Here is an 18,785-nt window from a genome sequence, read left to right as displayed (position 1 = left end):
CAACACCCAAAATTCTCAGGGAATTTTTCCACAGGCCCTGCCTTAGCTGAGCCTTTAGTAATGCATACCATGGTTCCATCAGGCTGGCTGGTTCAGACTGATGTCACATAGGGTGGGGTAGCGGATCTCAGGGCCGGGTGCCCATTATCACACCTCCTGTGCTATAAAATGGGTGCCTGGGTCGGAGGTAGTATTATGCAGAATCCCAGGTCAGGAAATGAGGTATTTTGTCAGTCCTTCAAGATAGGCACAGGTGCACTGTGGTCAACAAGGAAACCCACATGCAAAGCCCATGTCAGTGTCGGCAAGGGTGAATCACTGCTTCCAGCAGAGTTCAAGGGGCCTGCAGTAATCAACTCTCCACCAAGAAGCCGGCTGTTCTTCTCCAGAATGGCACCTTATCAAGGGCTCAGTGATGATATCTGGGGCGACAAGTCAGACATTCAGTAACAGCAGCAGCATCGAGACCAGCCTGAACAAGACGCAACACCATGCTGTGGGCTCATGTATAATCTCTACCCCGGTTGTAATGGCTCCTTCATGAATGAGTTTATGGTACACGCACTGATGTGGGCAAAGACATCCATGAACTACTAGTTTTGCCCATGTGATCGATGTTTTTGGATGAGCCCTGTAATAAAACACAGCGGGAGGCAGACTGCTAAGGCGGCCCCTCGAGAACCCCGGCCCCTGGTACACACACCTGAGTCTGCTTATGACATCGAAGACCTATCTGGGCGCTGCTGGGATGGGGTTCCGCAGACGGAATGAAGGCCCCCAGAGAGGTGACTTTGAACTAGGGGGATTGTCCAGATGGGTCTGACCCAATCCCTTCATTCTTTAAAAGCAGAGTCTTCACAAAAGAAGAAATTAGATGTGGTGCTGGCGTCCTGGAAGAAAACAATGCCCGCATAATGGAAGACCTGTGGGGCCATGTGATAAGGAACCAGGAGCGGTGTCTGGTTGACATGGCAGCAGGACAATGGCCACCCCAGTCCTACAACCACTGAATTGAGTTCTGCCAGCCACCAGTGAACTTGGAGGAGAACTCCGCCCACCAGAGAACTCGCAGCCCCAAAACACCTTGATTCCAACCCAGAGCAGAGAATTCACCACGCCATGCCCAGACTCCTAATCTACAGAAGTGACAAGATAATATAATTGCCTAGTTTGAAGCCACAAAGCTTGTGGCAATTTGTTACCCGGTCACAGAAAACTAATATGAACACAACGATCTTCACTGTGTGCGCCGATCCCGTGGTCCTTCTGCACTTCTCTTGCCTGGATGGTCTTGCCTCCACCCAACCCTCCAGTCCTGCTCCCTCCGAGCCGCAGATGAGCCAGGCAAGCCTCCCAGACTCCCCACTGATAGATTTCCTTTCATCACAAATCCTTGGGTAGTTAACGTTTGAACCCTCCAACGCTTTCATACACTCAAAAATATCTAAATCGGTTTACCAAAACCAGTGACGGCTTTACTGTAGTATTGATTACATTCTTCTCATTGTTCCTCTATGAGACCTCTTCATATTTAAAATGTTCCTAGGGGTTATTCTCCAGCGTGTTTTCTGATGCCGAGTGGGAAAAGCAGTAGGAAAAAATATATGTAAGATACACAGCTTTGGTGTTCGTAAGCTAGGTCTTGGAGAAACGTAAAGATTTGGGGGATCATTAGCATTTTGGTGGACATTAACAGTCTGTAAACTTCGTTTCTCATCTATAGTCTTCGGTGAAATTAATTGGCAACTTTTCTTTTTTTAGTAACGGTTCACAGCAATCAAGCAACCAAGCCCCATAATTAAAGCTAAAACTCTTCCAAGAATCCCTCACCTAGGGGCTCCGCCGAGCAGCCTTGTGGGGAATGTAGTCAGGAAAGGCATCCAGCCCCCTTGCGGGGGATCTTGGGAAAGGCGCCCAGAAGCCTCTTTTGCGCATGTGCCCTTCAGGGCCTTGGCGGGGCACTCCCGCTGGTTCTCCAGGCTTTTGCGGGGAATCGGGGCGGGGGATGGGGCGCATATTGCAGCCGCGGAACCCTGCCATTTCCCTGTCGCCTGGCCTGGTGCGAACGGGAAGCGAAGTAGGTGCACGCGCCAGTTAGAGGAAGGGCTTGCTTGTGGGGGAACTCTGACCTTTCGGGGTTCGGAGGAAAGGGTGAGGCTGGGAGGAGCATGACCTTGATAGGAGCCTTGGTGGAAAGTCTTAATACATTTGAAACACATAAAATAGTGTCTTTTAAATTTTACCCTAACTAGCCCTGGCTGGTGTTGCTCAGTGGATTGAGCGCTGGCCTGCGAACCAAAGGCTCGCCTGTTTGACTCCCGGTCTAGGGTACATGCCTGGGTTGCAGGCCAGGTCTCCAGCAGGGGGCGCATGAGAGGCAACCGCACATTAATGTTTTTCTCCCTTCCCCTCTCTGAAAATAAATAAAATCTTTTTGAAAAATAAATTTTACCCTAACCAGTACTTTAAGGACCAAAATTAGGAGTAAGAGGTCTAGGGTACCATTTTTTTCTTTATCCCAATAACCATTTCAATTCCCATGGTTGGATAACATTTTTGTAGTCATTTTAAAACTTATTTCAGTTGCATTTTCAACTTATATATAATTTGAAACCTATGATGTGTCTGTTAGTTATAAAACGTGAGCCATATACACACGTTTCCTTGAAGATGAAAGCAGACCAGACGGGCCACGTCTGGGGATCCTGCAACAGCTTAGCTCTGGGGCAGCCACTGTTAATATCCGGGAAAGCAGTGAGCGCAGAAAGATGGGAGAATGACACCCGGAGAAGAAATGGTAGATGGTCTTCTATCCCATTCTATGGACTGAGGCCGGCCCTAAAGAAGTTTGTTAACACTGCCCACCCTACTTGGCTGAACAGGGCTGAGTTGCCACCAATGAGGATGGGGATAATTTGTGAAAGTGATTCAGGCAAGTGTAGTTAGATTTCTGACCCAAGGCCTGAATGCATTCAACAGTACACACCAGTGGTAGGATGTACTAGAAAACTTAGCATTTATTAAAACAAACAGGAAATCAACGTATGGCAAATAAGACCACACTACAAGTAACAGAGTCTCGGTGTCCTGAATCTAAGTCCTAAAACCATTGTCGTTTCTCCAAGTCCCCTTGGTTCTCTAGATACATCTGAGAATCGTGCTAACTGTTCCGGCAGGCTGCGTGTGTCCAAATCACATCCACTTAGACAAGGCAGCAGAAGCCAACCCATGACCTTTAGATTTCCCGTGGCCACCCTCTTAACTCGTCATACTTTAGTTTTTTGCCTCATGATGGTTTTTCATTATTCACTAGCAAAAGTCTCCTTCCCTCGTGGTTTTAATTCCTAATTCCAAAGAGATAGCTTTTGTTTTCCTGATTTAGGCTTAGATTAGGGTTGCATCACCCCCCTACAAAAGTTTACAGCTTTAGGGGCTGGAGTCAAAAAAAACAAAACAAAAACAAAACCATTTACAGCTTTAGCGAGCTACCTCTGTTAAAGGAATAATTTTATTCATCCAGTAAAAACAGATTACGAGCAGACAGCAAAATGACTATGTTCTTTTCACTACACCCTTCCAGCTCCCTCTTAACCAACCCCTCACAATAGGAACTGCCTTATCCAATTTCAAGTTTTGGCTGAATGTGTTTAGCCATTTTTGCTCAAAGAATCAAGTCAATGCAATGTAAGAAGCACATGTCTGATCACATATCCCTGTTTCTTCAACATATATGTATTTATATTTCTAAAATGGGCCATATAGGATGAATTCATGCAGGAGAATTGGGCTTTGAGTAAAAACCTTTCCACACTGATCTCTTGGGTTTAATTTCCAATTTCTAGAAAAATAAGTGATTTATACATGCCTCTTTGTGTCTTCTCTTTTTAGGGTTTCTTTTTATCATGAACTTTCTGATGCCGAGCAAGTTTTGAGTTCATGCTGAAAGCTTTTCCACATTGATCACACACAAAGGGTTTCTCTCCAGTATGGATTTTCATGTGTTTATGAAGATTTGAACAATTGTTAAAACTCTTCAGACATTCGTCACATTTATAGGGCTTCTCTTCAGTATGAGTAATTTTATGCTGATTCAGGTCTGAACCAAACCAAAAGGCCTTTTCACATTTGTCGCATTTGAAGGGCTTCTCGTCAGAATGACGTTTTCGATGTTTTAAAAGGTTCGAGTGGTGTCTGAAGGCTTTTTCACAAACGGTACATTGGTAGGGTCTTTCTCCCGTGTGAGTTCTTTGGTGGCGAGTTAGATCTGAGAAACGGACGAAGGTCTTCCTACAGTTCGTACATATATACCGTTTCTCTCCGGTATGGGTTTGTTGATGGCGTTGGAGGTCTACGAGCTGCTGATAGGTTTTTGTACATTCACTACATGAGAAGGCCTTCTCTCCTGTGTGAACTTTTTGATGTTTATTCAGATTCGAGGTGCTTTTAAAGGATTTTCCACAATCGTTACACTTGTAGGGTCTCTCCTCAGTGTGAACTCTTTGATGCAGGAGGAATTTCGTGTACGGATTGAAGTCCTTGTTGCAGTAATTACACGTGTAGTATTTCTTTCTAACGTGACTTTTCTGGTGCTGGTATCTGTCTGAGAAGGTGGGAAAGGTCCTCGCACAGACTTTGCAGGCAAAGACTGTCTTTTGCGTGTGAATCTTCTGATGCCGAATCCAGCTGCGTTTCTTGCCAGCGTGAAATTGCCGATGCGTGTGGAAGGAGGAGAGAAACCTGAAGGTCCTCTGGCACACATCACATTCGTATGGCTTCGATCCGTGCTGCGTGTTTCGATGCTGAATAAACTTTGAAGCTCTGTCGAAGGTTTGGCCGCATCGGCTACATTCAAAGGGTTGGTCTGGAATACGTGTTCTTTGGGGTGTTGTGAATGATGAGCGATGCCTAAAGGCCTCTGCATTTTCACCCCAACTGTGGGCCCTCGCCACCTTGTGAATTCTCCGATGTCCGATGAGTTGGGAGAGGCGGCTGAAGGCGACGTGGCAGTCCTCACACTCATGACGCTGGACGGAAGGGCCAGGTGTTGGATCCCTCGCAGGGAGAGAGCTTCGTTTGAAGGTATTCCCAGGTTCACTAGGGGCGTGGTAATTCACCAGCGCCGGCTGACACGCTAGTAGGAAAACAGTTCGAGAAAAGATAAAGTTAAAGCTGGGCATTGCAACAAACGGTGAGATCGTTAGTGAGTGAGGCGAGGGGAGAGAAGGGAGAGACCGGGAACTTCAGAGGAGCAGCATGAGGAGGAGTGTGCGGGGGTGAGGAATGAGAGAGAAGTGCTCCCCAAACAGCGCACAAGAATAATTAATGTACATGATCAACATGTAGCCTAGGAGAACTTTTCCTTCAACTCGAAAGACTTACATTTGTGACTGTAAAAAAAACAAAAACAAAACCGACTTGTTGAAATTTTAATTACCAAAACAGAAAAGCTTAAAGAATCTAAAGAATCATGTGAAAGTCCCCAGCATGGATTCAAGTTTTATTTTCATTAACGTCCTTTAAAATATCTCTGTATAGAGATAATAATTTGTGGAAGTGATTATACTTTAACTGTTTTCCTTTAAACAGCAAAACTGGGGAAATTTATATTAGTAGGTAGAAATCTGATTTAGCAATTTTACTGATATTTAATATTTTGATGTATGACAGGGTCACTATTGATTGGGCCAGTGATCTATTTGGATATTTGAATTACATTTGTTTTTGTTATTGCTGAGAACACTAAGAGTAATCATATACATATCTTTGTTAATTTGTGGAAATATATTCTAGTCATAGATTCTTAGGAATGAAAGGGAGTCCCCAGCATACACACAGCGCACACGAGTAAATTCTCATATTGTCTGAATACTTTATTATTTTTTAGTATCTCGATAACTCCAGACTCTATCAAACTTATGACCCCATAGTTTGGGCAAAAGATAAGTTCTGGCATTTATTTTTTGGTAATAAAGAAATCTAAATAAAAAGTGGTTAATTGCTAGGAAAGATTATTTTTTAGTATTTCTGTAGAACAAATAAAATATTATAGACACATTTTCGTATGTATTAACCTACCATTAATAAAATGGAGAACGAGGGTCAGTTTCTGCTACCTTCATCATTCTAGACCTTGAAATGCTACTGAAATGACTGACAAATATATGAATGCAGAGAAATAGTTTAAAATATACCTGAATATTTTCTAAAAGAGAAATAGGGCACTACAACATCAGACAGGATCAAATGATAATAAAAAAAGAGCAAAGAGGAAATAACAGGTTTGAAGATATGTTTAAATGAACTTAAGAGTTCACATTTATAGCAAAATTATAGAGCCAAAGACAAAACAATAACACGGAAAACCTATTTGGAGAACTCAAAGGTAAAGGGACTGGAGAAATGGAACATGTAATTCAAAAGTTAGAACAGAGGGTTAAAAGTATTGGCATCTACTAAATAAAAATCCTATAAAGAAAAAAAGAAGATTTACCAACTTCCCATGGCTTACGGGCAACTGGAATCTCTGGAAGAGAATAAACAGAGAAGGAAGGACCAGAGAAAATATTTAAAGAAATAACAGCTCAAAATTTTGCAAACACAAGCTTCAGGCACGAGGAACATGGAGGGAATCACACCAAGACATGTCAGAAATCAAATTGCTTGTAATTGGTAGAGAAGAGGAAACTGTAAAATCAGCCAGAGGAAGAAAAGACGTTGCATACGTGAAACAAAACGAGTATGACATCAGATTCCTCACTTTATGCTGCAAGCAAAAAACAAAAAACCCTTTAATGTGCTAAAAAAAAAAAACCAAAGCAACAACAAAAACCTGTCAACCAGAACTGTATGCCCAGCAAAACTTTTGAAAAATGAAGGGCTGGGGAGACAGTTTAAGACATAGAAAAGCTCAAAGAATTCATAACCAGCAGACTCACAATACAAGTAATTTGAAAAGCAGTCCCTTGAGGCAGAAGGTCAGAGGTACCAGATGGAATCTGTACCTACACAAAGTAAGAAAGAACGTCCGAGATTGTAACTACGCGGTAAATAAGAAAGGTTTTCAAAAATTATTTTCTCTTTGGAAGAGTATTGGATGATTCGACACAAACAACAGCAACGACGTACTGTGGGGCTTAGAACATGTGAAATACAGGGCAACAACAGCATTGAGGCTGGGTGAAGGCAAATGCAAGTGTAAGAACTGTGGTGTTAGCCCTGGCTGGCATAGCTCAGTGGATTGAGTGCGGGCTGCGAACCGAAGTGTCGCAGGTTCAATTCCCAGTCAGGGCACATGCCTGGGTTGCAGGCCATGGCAACCGCACATTGATGTTTCTCTCTCTCTCTCCCTTCCCTCTCTAAAAATAAATAAAAATAAAGTTTAAAAAAAAAAGAACTGTGGTGTTAGAGATGCATGCTATCGCCTAGTGCAGCCACCAAAATAAATAACAGAATTGTAGCTAACAGGCCACAGGAGATAAAATGGAATCCTAAAAACATACACTTAGTCAAAAAGAGGGCAGCAAAGAGGAAAGAGAGAACAAAGAACAGATACGACACATGAAATGAGAAGACAGATTTAAGTCTAACTATAGGAATAATCACATTCAATGTAAATGATATAAACCAAGGGTTACTCAGCCTGGGCATTCTTGACATTCTGCATCTTGGGTAGTTTCCTTGTTGTGGGGGCGGTCTGGTGTGCGCAGGGTGGTCAGTAGCATCCCTGGCCTCTGCCCCCTGGATGCCAGTAGCACATTCCCACTCCCAGCTGTGACCACCAAAAATGTCACCGGTCACTGCCAGATGCCCCAAGGGGACAAAATCTTTCCCTCTGCCCATTAAGAACCACTAGTACAAACACCCGAATGAAAAGGTAGAGTTTATCAAGGTTGGATAAGAGAATAGCAAAAGCAAATTATATATTCTCTGCAAGAAACTCGGTTTAAATGTAAAGCCACAAATAGGTTAATATGTACACCATGCTGAGAACCAAAAGAAAGCTAAAGTGGCTATACTGATCTCAGACAAAATAGATCTCAGAGCAATAAATATTTCTAGGGAGAAAGTGTATTTCATAATATTAAAGAGGCCAATTAATAAGAAGATAGCAACGCTCAGAAGGTATGCACCTTCAGAGCTTCAAACCACGTGACACTAGCCCTGGCCGGGTGGCTCAGTGGGCTGGAGCTGGTGTCCATGCACAGAAAACGACACATGCCCAGCTTGTGGGTTTCTGTTCCCCCTCGGGACATGTGTGGGAGGCAGCTGATCCACGTGTCTGTCTGTCTGTCTCTCCCCCTTCCTCCCTTATAATCAATAAACGTATCCTTGGGTAATGACTTTAAACAAACACATGGCACAAAAGAGTATGAAGGAAAGTAGATGAATTCATAACTGTGGTTGGAAACGTTACTGTCCCCCTCTCAGTAACCGGTGAAAGCGGCAGGCAGGATATCAGCAAATGTGTGCAGGTCTGCACGGCACTACCAACCGAGTGGGTCTAACTGCTGTTGACAGCGCGCCCCACTCAACCGCAGAATGCGCGTTCTCCTCCAGCGCACAGGGCCATTGTCCAAGATGGACCACCGTCTTGCCGTAAAACAACACCCTTGAAAGAATTCAAGTCACACAGAGTATGTCCTCTCCCCAAATACCTCCAAATAATATACTTTTAACTAATCAGATCAAACAAGAAATGAAGAGAGAAATCAGGAAGTATTTGAACTGAATGAAAATGAAAATATATAAAAATCTGTGGAATGTACAGGTGGAAAATTGAGAGCACTAAAGGCCTATAATATAAAGAAGAAGGGTTTCAAATCAATGACCTCAGCTTTTACCTGAAGATTTAAAGAAAAGAGCAAATTACCATATTTTTCCATATATAATGCACACCCATGTTTTTGGCCCAAACTTTCAGGAAAATTCTTTCATTTTAATTTTTAATTTAATTATGTATTTACTTATTTACATTTAGATATTTTGTGTTATAAAATAATTTTAGCATTTATTTTTAAACATATTACAGTTCAAGAAAGTTTATGTAACAAATAATTACAAAACACAAGAAAAGATACAAGGTATTTCAGGTACTACCCAGGTATAATGTACATCCTTATTTTTTTCTCAAAAATTTGGGCAAAAGAGTGCACATTATATACGGCAAAATACAGTAAATGAAAATAAGCAAGAGAAAGGAAATAATAAAAATGAAAGCAGAAATTAATAAAATAGAAAACAAGAAATCAATAAAGAAAATAAAAAGCTGGTTCTTTACAAAGATCCATAAAATCGATAAGCTTTGCCAGACTGATGGGGGTGGTGGGACTGAGACACAAATTACCAGCGTTAGGAAGAAAACAGGTTCTGTGACTACAGATTCTACAGCCATTAAAATAGAAGGGAATATTATGAACACAGACAACTGATTTTTTTACAAAGGTGCAAAGGCAATGGGAATGTCTTGTGAAACAACTTATACACTATGTCCTGTGACCCAGAGAAATTATTACACACATTCTCAAGGGAACACCTGAGAATTTGGTCAGAAAGAGTTTCAGAGACTTAGCCCTTGTTCAGGGAAAAGTTTCCAAAGTTGAATGTGGTGGACACACACTGTAGAATACCATATTGAACTAAGAAGTAAGATATGCTTTTTGTTGTAGTACATAAACATCTCAGAACTGGAGATACACGGAAAGACAAGAAATGAGATTCTTTGGCATGCCACTGAAATTAAACTGCATTCATATGGGTAAAACAGTGTGTATTTTGTAATTGATATATGCATATTTAATGGCACAGAAAAGACACTAGACGGACTGTCCCAGGGCGGGGGCGGGAGGGAGAGTGACGTCATGGGCTGCAGACCCAGGGAATGCAAAATGACCACGGAGCCTCCACTAGAACAGCTGCGGGGTTGCCAGCAGCTGAGCACGTGATGCACTCAGTCCCCTGCAGCTGACTTCCTCTCTCTCACCAGCACACTGGCAACGCTGAGCAGCCTGATTTGTTGTATTGAAACAGGTGCATCTTTATGCACGGAACACAAAACCAAACAGAGAGCAGACAGACTGGTTTCCTAAAACCACAGGGTGCAGGAAAATGCTGTAGGGAATATAAAAGTGACTAGAACTCGATAGAAAAATGTGCCCAAAGAACTGAAAGGCTAAGGAAGAGGCACAAATACATTAACGGAATAAAAGAGAAAGCTCAGAAGTTGACTCATCTGTAGAGAGGAATGAACTGGCTTCAAGGAGGAAGAGGAGTTCGGGCCAGGTTATTCAGCGTTGAAAGAATCGGAGGGATCCGGTTTTACTTGGAATTCTTGCGAACGATTCTTACAAAACCTTTGAATTTCTTCCTGGATTCCAGGACCACTCTCCAAAATGCCTACCATGTTTCATTCTGCTCTTCAGATCTAACAATGTCGCAAGCTAAGATCATTATCTTTTCATCCTTGGACTCTCAGGTGTCTTTTAATGAGCTGCCTTCTGTATTGTGCACTGGGACTTAAACTTAAGTTCCTGTGAAATTCCTGCATGAGCATTGCCATTTCCACTTTCTGTTAATGATGAGCGTATCATCTCTCTCCAATTAGCTAGTAAATTTTATTGCTTTTCTGGTTTGTTATCTTAGATCTCATTAACTATTATCTAATATAGAGGGGGGAAAACCCTCTCCATAACTGTTTTTTTAAAAGACTTTTCATGACCCTTTTGAGCTAACCCACTCATTTATTCTAATCACTGATAAATGATTCCACCGGTTCAGCTATGCATCCTTCTGCCCCTTCGTGTGGTGATGTAAGTTTCAGAAGTTTGCCAGCACATTAGCCAGTGCCCTGAGACTGGAGGTGTAACAAGAGGGGTGCAGGGAGAGTGATGAATGTGGGGTAAGGGTAAGATTTCTTTGGAGGCCTAGGCCAGGGATCCTCCCCTGTCACCTCAGGGGGGAGGTTCCTCTGACCAGCGCGGGTGTGAGCTGTGATGGCCCCCACCTGTGTGTGGCTTGTCACTCACCTGGGCACGGAGGACTCGTCACCTCGCTCTCCAGCATGCTGGACGACTTCCCTTGCTTCAAAGAGGACACCACTTCTGCCTTGTAAGTCCAGTGTCCTAAGAAAAATCAAGTGACCTTGGCCACCCTGTGGCTATTACAGAACTTAGACCCATATTTTTCCCATTTTCTATATGGAAAATATTCCATATTTTTGATGATGACGAATCTCACCTCAAAATCTCTCAGGAACCTCCATAACACTGTTTTTGTTTAAAAGGAAAAAAAAAAAAAAGACCCTCTCCATTCTAACAGTTCCGCAGCTGTTTCCCCGGGACACACGATGGCCGGACTAGTGCGGCTTGGGAGGAAGGTGTGACGGGTTGGAAGACAGTGGAGGACATAAAACTGGAGTCCTCCCAAGGCAAAGATGCCCTCCCTAACATCACACAGCTCCAGCACTGCCCTGAGGAACACTGAGTCGAAATTCACTCGGGCACTTCCAAGGACTCAGCAGAGAAGTCCGGCCGAAGGAAAAATCCCACCACGGGTCGTTTTAACCCGACCAGGAAAGACCTGCTCACCCAGAGACACGAGGTAGTCACAGTTGTCCAGCATCACGTCCTTATACAGTCGCCTCTCTTCGGGGCTCACATGAGCCCACTGGTCCGCAGAGAAGGCCACGCCCACGTCTCTCAATTTCACCGACTCCTGAAATAACAACTGAGACGTCACACGTGTGTACCCGCCTCCAGGGGGCCCTCAGGAGGGATCTCTCAAGTTGGGCAGAACCAGGAGGGGAACGGAGTGTCAGGATACGTTAGAACGTGTGGTCAAAAGCACCGACGGAAAGTGGGAACTGGAAAATGGCCTTTGTCCGTGTAGAGTCCAGGAAGGGAAAATGACCTACCCTCATTTTTTCTTAAAGGAGCAGCTAAAGAAACCTACATTTGGTGTATGTGCCCAGCTGGGGAGTCATGGGGTGAAGCTGCCGCCGGTGGGACTGTGACCGAAGGCCTCTAGGTTGGGATCCCGCCCAGGAGGAATGCTCGGGGTCCACCCCTGCCTGGCTGCTCAGAACGAGAAACATCCGTCTCCTGGAGTCTCAAGCCTGCCAGACTTCGGGCTGGAACTTACACCATCGGCTCTCAGGCTCAGACTAGAGCTGCACCATCACCTCTCCTGGGTCAAGTACGGATCTTGGGATTTCCCAGCCTCCATAACGAAGTGAGTCCATTCCTTACACTAAATCGTGCATGTGTGTATGTGTGTGTGCACATGCTGTTGGTGTCCTGTTGCTCTGGAGAACCCCAACGGACAATCACTTGCTGACTTCCGTACAGTGCAGACTGATAAAGACTGTGACTGTATAGGCTGCAGCATTGTGGGATGCCTCAAAAATGAGGTCAGCTGGGACTGGACCCCTTTGGGTTCCAGTGATAACGGAGCAGTTGCTCTGAGCTACCCTCTCGCTGTGAAAGAACTGAAAAAAGCTAGATACGCATACAAATCACCGTTTTGATGCACTGGAAAGCAGCCTGTCCACCGCTGTGGCCCTGGACACAAATAAAGGCACACGTTACCCTTGAACTGTCCTTGGTGGCATTTCTAGAGACACAGTGCAGGGATGTGGAACCCAAGCAGAGAGCAGCGGTCTTGCTGGACGGAGGGAGAGGGTATCAGAGCTCGGAGCTTCCTTCCCACACAGCTGGGATCTGGAGGGCAGGGTGCTAGGAAAGAGCCCCAAGCACCTGTCTGAAAAGTTCCACCCTGGCTGGTGTGACTCAGTGGACTGACTGCCAGCCTGCAAACCAAAGTGTTGCTGGTTCAATCCCCAGTCAGGGCACATGCCTGGGTTGCGGGCCAGCTCCCTGTAGGGGGCGTGCGAGAGGCAGCTGCACATTAACATTTCTCTCCTCTTTCTCTCTCCTTTCCACTCTCTCTAAAAATAAATAAATAAACTCTTTAAAAAAAGAAAAGGAAAGAAAATCTCCGAGGGTCCTTGGCTGACATTGAAACTGTGTCTGCATAGGGCCTGACTTGGAAGGATACTGCTGGGATGCTGAGTCAAACAGAAGGTTTGGGACGTCACGCAGGGCTGGTCAGAAAGCAGGACCCCAGCCTGGCCAGAGGGGAGAACGGGGTGACCGGGCATGTAGTTGAGGCCACGTACCTACCTAGAGTTCGATACCCAGTGCAGACGCTCTTTACAAACAAAGGCAGGGATACACATCAATTTAGATGTGAGAAAAGCTGAGTGACTTCTCTCTTCCAGAAGAAATAACTAGTTTTGATAAATATGTATTGGTCTGTATGGACTCCTAACAGTCCCCCCCTGCAAAAAAAAAGGTCCAGCGAAGTCCTAACCCCCAGTACCTCAGAATGGACCCTACCTGAAAATAGGGGTAAGAGTTTTGTGTTGTCTTTTTCTTACAGAAGGAACCAAGTTGAAGTGGAATGATTAGGGTGGGCCCACACTGTATGTGACTTACAAAGGGGAAATGTGGACACAGAGGCTGATCTGCACGGAGGAACAACTATGCTGTACGTAAGAGACGTAAGGGAAGGGTAAGGGAAGGCCGTGTGAAGATGAGGCCGAGACGGGGGGTGATATGCCCACAAGCTGAGGAATGCCGAAGCTCACCAGCAAACCACCGGAAGCTGGGACAGAAGCGGGGGTCGGATTCTCCCTCACGACCCAAAAGAGAACAGACGTTTTTAGGCCCTGTACATTGGAATTTTAGGAAGGAAATCATAAGTAAGCAATTCACCTGCGATATTACCCTTAGGAATGAAAGAGCCATTTTCTCCTCCTCGGGCTTCTGTTCTCAGAAGAAAGCAGACTTCGGAGCAATCACGCCCTAGGAGCCGAGACAGAAGTATGCGAGACCCAGGGCCTCCACTTCCCGCCCCCACCCCACATCACCACCCGCTCAAGCACACACACACACACACACACACACACACACACACACAGGGGAGAAGCCAGGAAGACACAGCAGCCTCCCAGCCTTGACCTTCAGGTTCCCCTCTTCCCCCGAGCTCCGCAAGGTGCCCACAGGTGACGCTGCTGCAGCAGCCGGTACTTCAGGTATGTGGGGCATCTCCCCAGGTCTGCCCTGAAAAACCTCCCCTCCGCTCCCCCATGGAGCAGAGCACAGACTCACCCTCTGACCACGGCCGGTCCCGGCGCTGCCGGCAAGCCAGCCTGTGGCTGAGCCTGCTTATGGGGAGCCCAGACCATCCCACGCAGAACCTTCTCGTTTCCCAATCAAGGCCAGCCACTGCCTGCAGGCTCTCAGCCGCGGGGCCTGAGTGTGGTGGGAACAGGAAGGATCAGGGGATGCAGGGTCCTCTGGTCTAAGGGGTTGGGCCGAACATTCCTGAGTGCTCTTTATTGGTGCCTACTGTGACCCCAACCCCGAGGTCATACAAACACACCCCCACCCGGGGGTTTGGGCGTACTTCCCACTGGAATGTTTGAAACGAGGGGTGGAAGTGTGTGGTATGCAGAACAAAAAGGGGCCCAGCCTAACTCCCAGAACCTGTGAATGTTGACTTTGCATAACAGAAGGGCTTTGGCGGGTTTCAACGGAGGATCCTGAGATGAGGGATTACCCTGAACTGTGGGGGATGGGCCTGATGTAGTCACAGGGGCCCTTCCGAGAGGGCAGCAAGGACTTCCGGCGAGGAAAGGGAGCCGAGTCAAGGAATGGGAGCTTGGCCGGGTGAGGACACCGGTTCCCCCTGGAGCCTCCGGACAGCACACGGTCCTGCCACTGGTTGTAGCCCCTTAGACCCCACTTCCGAGTTCCGACCTCCAGGACTGCCAGATGATGGATGATGATTTGTGTTGTTTTAAGCCACTCAGTTCGTGGGGCTGCGTTGCCCCGGGGACCGATGGGCCCGGAGGGGGTGGACGCGGCGTGGACGTGTGGAGCAGAAGCTGCAGCAGAGACCGGATGCGCACTGCGCACAAAGGCCAGCTGGGGCCACCAAACGCTGCAGCAGGAACAAGCCCAGCGGGGTGAGATGCTCCAGGTGGGGGGCCCGCCGGGCCGAGCGGGCGGCACTCAGGCCTGAGTCCTACTCCCTGGGTCCTTCGCTTCTCGTTCAGCCTCCAGGACGGGAACACTCGATTCCGAGGTGAAGGAGGAGAAGAGGGCTGGAGCGCGTGAGGGGAGAGAACGTGCCGGAGGGCACGCATGGAGTTTGGAATCCAGGAGGTTAAAGTCCCCGCGGCAACTCCAGGAGTCCGAGTCAAACAAGCATTGACTGAATTGGGCGGAATTGTCCCGAAGTGATCAAATTGCATCTTATTATAGTAGGTAAGATGACAGCGTGTATCAGAAATGTATAGGAAAGAAACCCACGTTCCTTATCTCTATATTTATCAGTACGAAATTTGTAAATATTCCAATAGAAAGCAAGAGGATAATTTTCTCTAATGAAAGAGTTAAAGATAAAGAGACACTGGAGGTGGAGCCGAGGCTGAAAATGGGGGGTCGAAGGTCAGATTGGGAGGGGCGGCCTGAGTTTACAACCTGAATTTCTGTGAAAGAAGAGAAAACATCACAGGTGAGCGTAGTGGGTGAAAGGTGGGAAAGCCCGCAACAGCTCCTACAGAGAGTGGAAGAGGGAACTGGGGAGAGCAAAACAAAGGGGGTGCTGAGATACAGTGTGAAGCCTGTGATTCTTACAAATGTCCGGGCCATGGACGAGAGCGCAGGGACTAGGGCAGAGGCCGCAGGCGTGGAGATAATCAAACGAATATCGTAAACTCTCACCTAAGAAGTTGCCGTGCAGACCAGATGCTGGAGCTGGAGACCACCGAAGAGCTGGAGTTGATTCTCAGAAATCTGCCCACCACCCTGAGGTTTTCCAGATCTCGTAGTGTATGCTCGTGGTCCTGTGGCTTGGGAGGAAGCACAAGTATACCACGTGACACTACGTTCTGATGAGACGTCGGAGCGTGTAGGTTCGGTGACACAGTGTAGATCCCCAGTTCCTTGTAATGAAACTAGAGTCTGAACCCCGTTCTCCCAAAATCTCGGGCCAACTTCTTCCACGAGAGCAATTTTGTTGGATCACAGCTTAATAGCTCCTCAAAAAGGTGACCATGGATATCTAATATAAAGGATTCGTATAACAAAAGAACAAAAAAAAAAAAACGAAAGAAAACTGGACATGTGTTTAATACTGTAATATTCAGACATGCCAAGATAAATATGAACAAATCTTTCATGACTGTCATTTTGACTGCATTGAAAACACTGTGCTATTAAATGTAGCACATTCTTTATAAAGGGGTATATTAAAACTTGGAAAAATTCAACATAAAATGATTTTACCTGAAGTTCTTTGATATCTTTGAATGACCAAAAATTCATAATGGATGCGGTTTTATTTCTTCTTAAAATGCGAAGTGCAAAAGTTAATTCAGAGGCTGAAACTGGCTTACAGCAAGTAAAAAAGCCCAAGTAAACAAGGAAATGAGCGGGGACAGAAGAAGAATATTCGCTTTGGCTTTTTTTTTTTTTTAAATAAGGAGCCTATTATTCTAACAAGCCTAGTGATGGCCTATTTGGAATGCCAGCTTTTCAGAGTAAGTTTCTTCAGTCTGGTATTTAGTTGGGTTGGTTTTTTGTTTGTTTTGTTTTTCATTTTCCTTCCTGTCATTTGGATTCAAGTATGGAAGGGATGCACCGATGAGGGTCATCTTGGACATTATTACATGCCTGACATTTAATTTGCTTTAGCCCTGGATTTTAGGAACCAAGGTAAGATGATGAAGGAGGTTTGCCGCATGTGAGTCTTAAGTCTTTGCTTTGTCTCACTGACTTAGGAATGTGTGGGCTACCGCAGGTCCGCAATGTCTCTGTTTTCGTGAGTGTCTTTGCAATCTCATTTCTATTCCCTCAGCTACTTCTCAAATACATTTCAGTTCTTTTTCAGCCACGTGCTGTTACAGTTCCAGTTTCTCCAACTTGAATTCAATCCAAGTGGCCTGGGTCTGGTGTTGAGTGTCTGTCTGAACTTGAACTTGGAGAAGCACGTGTGTACTATTTAGGTTATTAGTGAATTACACCTGCGAGGCTCATCTGGGACTACAAAACCAAATCTTCTCTGTGGAAGCCTTAGTGGTGTCTGAGAGAAGAGTGATAGACAAGAAAGAGTAATTGAGTGTCATGTTCCCCAAATTGTCTAGGCATCAGGATCACATCCAAGAATCTTGTTAAATTACATCCTTTGTCTTAGACTGGACAGGGATACTTGTCTCTAGTGATTGAAAGAGTTTACCCAGCAACGTGTGTTAGGTTCTGAGTTTCTGTCGGAAATCTGCTAGGTAGAGGATACGAGAAAGGTTTGCATTTATTTATTAGGCCATTAAGAAATGTAGTGACTTTCAAGTAAAACATTACCATGTTCTGAATGGAATTCTAACAGCCCTGTGTTGCAATAAGTCAACATCATCATTTTTCTCTGAATATATCTTAAGAAGAACAATACTTCCATGAGGCCAGGTGTCACAGATGTTACAGCCACTCAGACAAAAGGGTAGAAGCATGTTGTCACCCCCAACACTTTCATTTGGATTACACCAATCACTCAGTTTTGGTTTCATAATCAAGGAGCAAATCAATTACTTTCTTTTGGTCTCTGTGTTGGTATATAGAAGTTTTCTCCAACAGTTTTTTTAAAAGATTTTATTTATTTATTTTTAGAGAGGGAAGGGAGGGAGAAAGAGAGAGAGAGAAACATCAATGTGTGGTTGCTGGGGGTCATGGCCTGCAACCCAGGCATGTACCCTGATTGGGAATCGAACCTGCGACACTTTGGTTCGCAGCCCGCGCTCAATCCGCTGAGCTATGCCAGCCAGGGCTTGCAACAGTTTTTAAAATTTTTTAATTAATTTGAAAGCGAGAAAGAAAGGGAGGAAGAGGGAGAGAGAGAGAGTGAGAGAGAGAGAGAGAGAGAGAGAGAGAGGAACGTCAATTTGTTGTTCCACTCGCCTATGCATTTATTAGTTGACTCTTGTATGTGCCCTGACGGGGGATCAAACCTGCAAACTTGGAGTACTGGGATGATGCTCTCACCAACTCAGCTACCTGTCCAGGGCCTCTTCAGTAGCTTTAATCCCAGAACTATAGAGCTCACTTCACTTATTCGTGCCTACTTGCATTGGTGTATAGTATTCCACACAAACCTTTTTTATCATTTAACGTATTGCCTTTGTTTTAAAAAAGTTTATTCATGATCCAATTTATGATCTTCCTTCAATAAATAAAATAATCTAGATAAAATCAAGTACTTTTATTTTCTTCTTCTTCTTAGCTTTCTTCTCTCAGTATAGGGAATAGGATGAAGGCAATGCTTTGGCTTATTTCAGATCGAAGGCCAAACATTCTCAGTCCTTGCTCTGGAGGGGGTTCCAAGGTCACGGGCGCACACACAGTGAGGCAGAACGTACACTTGTAATCAAACAATGCTGTTTCCTTGCCAAGGTTGTTCTTAAATTTTATACATTGTTTTTTTTTAATTTTCATACAGCATGAATTTTGATGAAGAACCATGGGATATTGTAATCACTATGGGAAGATATTTAGCTATAGACAGGGTCTCTCTGGATGAATTCTCCGGTGTTTCATACAGAAGATGCAGAGCCTGGAGACCTACCTGTCATTGCCGGGGCTTGAGGAGTTCTATTTCTCTGAGTTTTTTGATGTTGAAGAAGGTAGGACCTTCTTTTGAAAGCTTTTTCGCATGGACTGCAAACAATGGGTTTC

The sequence above is a fragment of the Phyllostomus discolor genome, chromosome 9, assembly GCF_004126475.2.
Source record: "Phyllostomus discolor isolate MPI-MPIP mPhyDis1 chromosome 9, mPhyDis1.pri.v3, whole genome shotgun sequence".
Lineage (NCBI taxonomy): Eukaryota > Metazoa > Chordata > Mammalia > Chiroptera > Phyllostomidae > Phyllostomus > Phyllostomus discolor.
The sequence above is the reverse complement of the archived record's forward strand: the minus strand, read 5'-3'. Positions refer to the sequence as shown.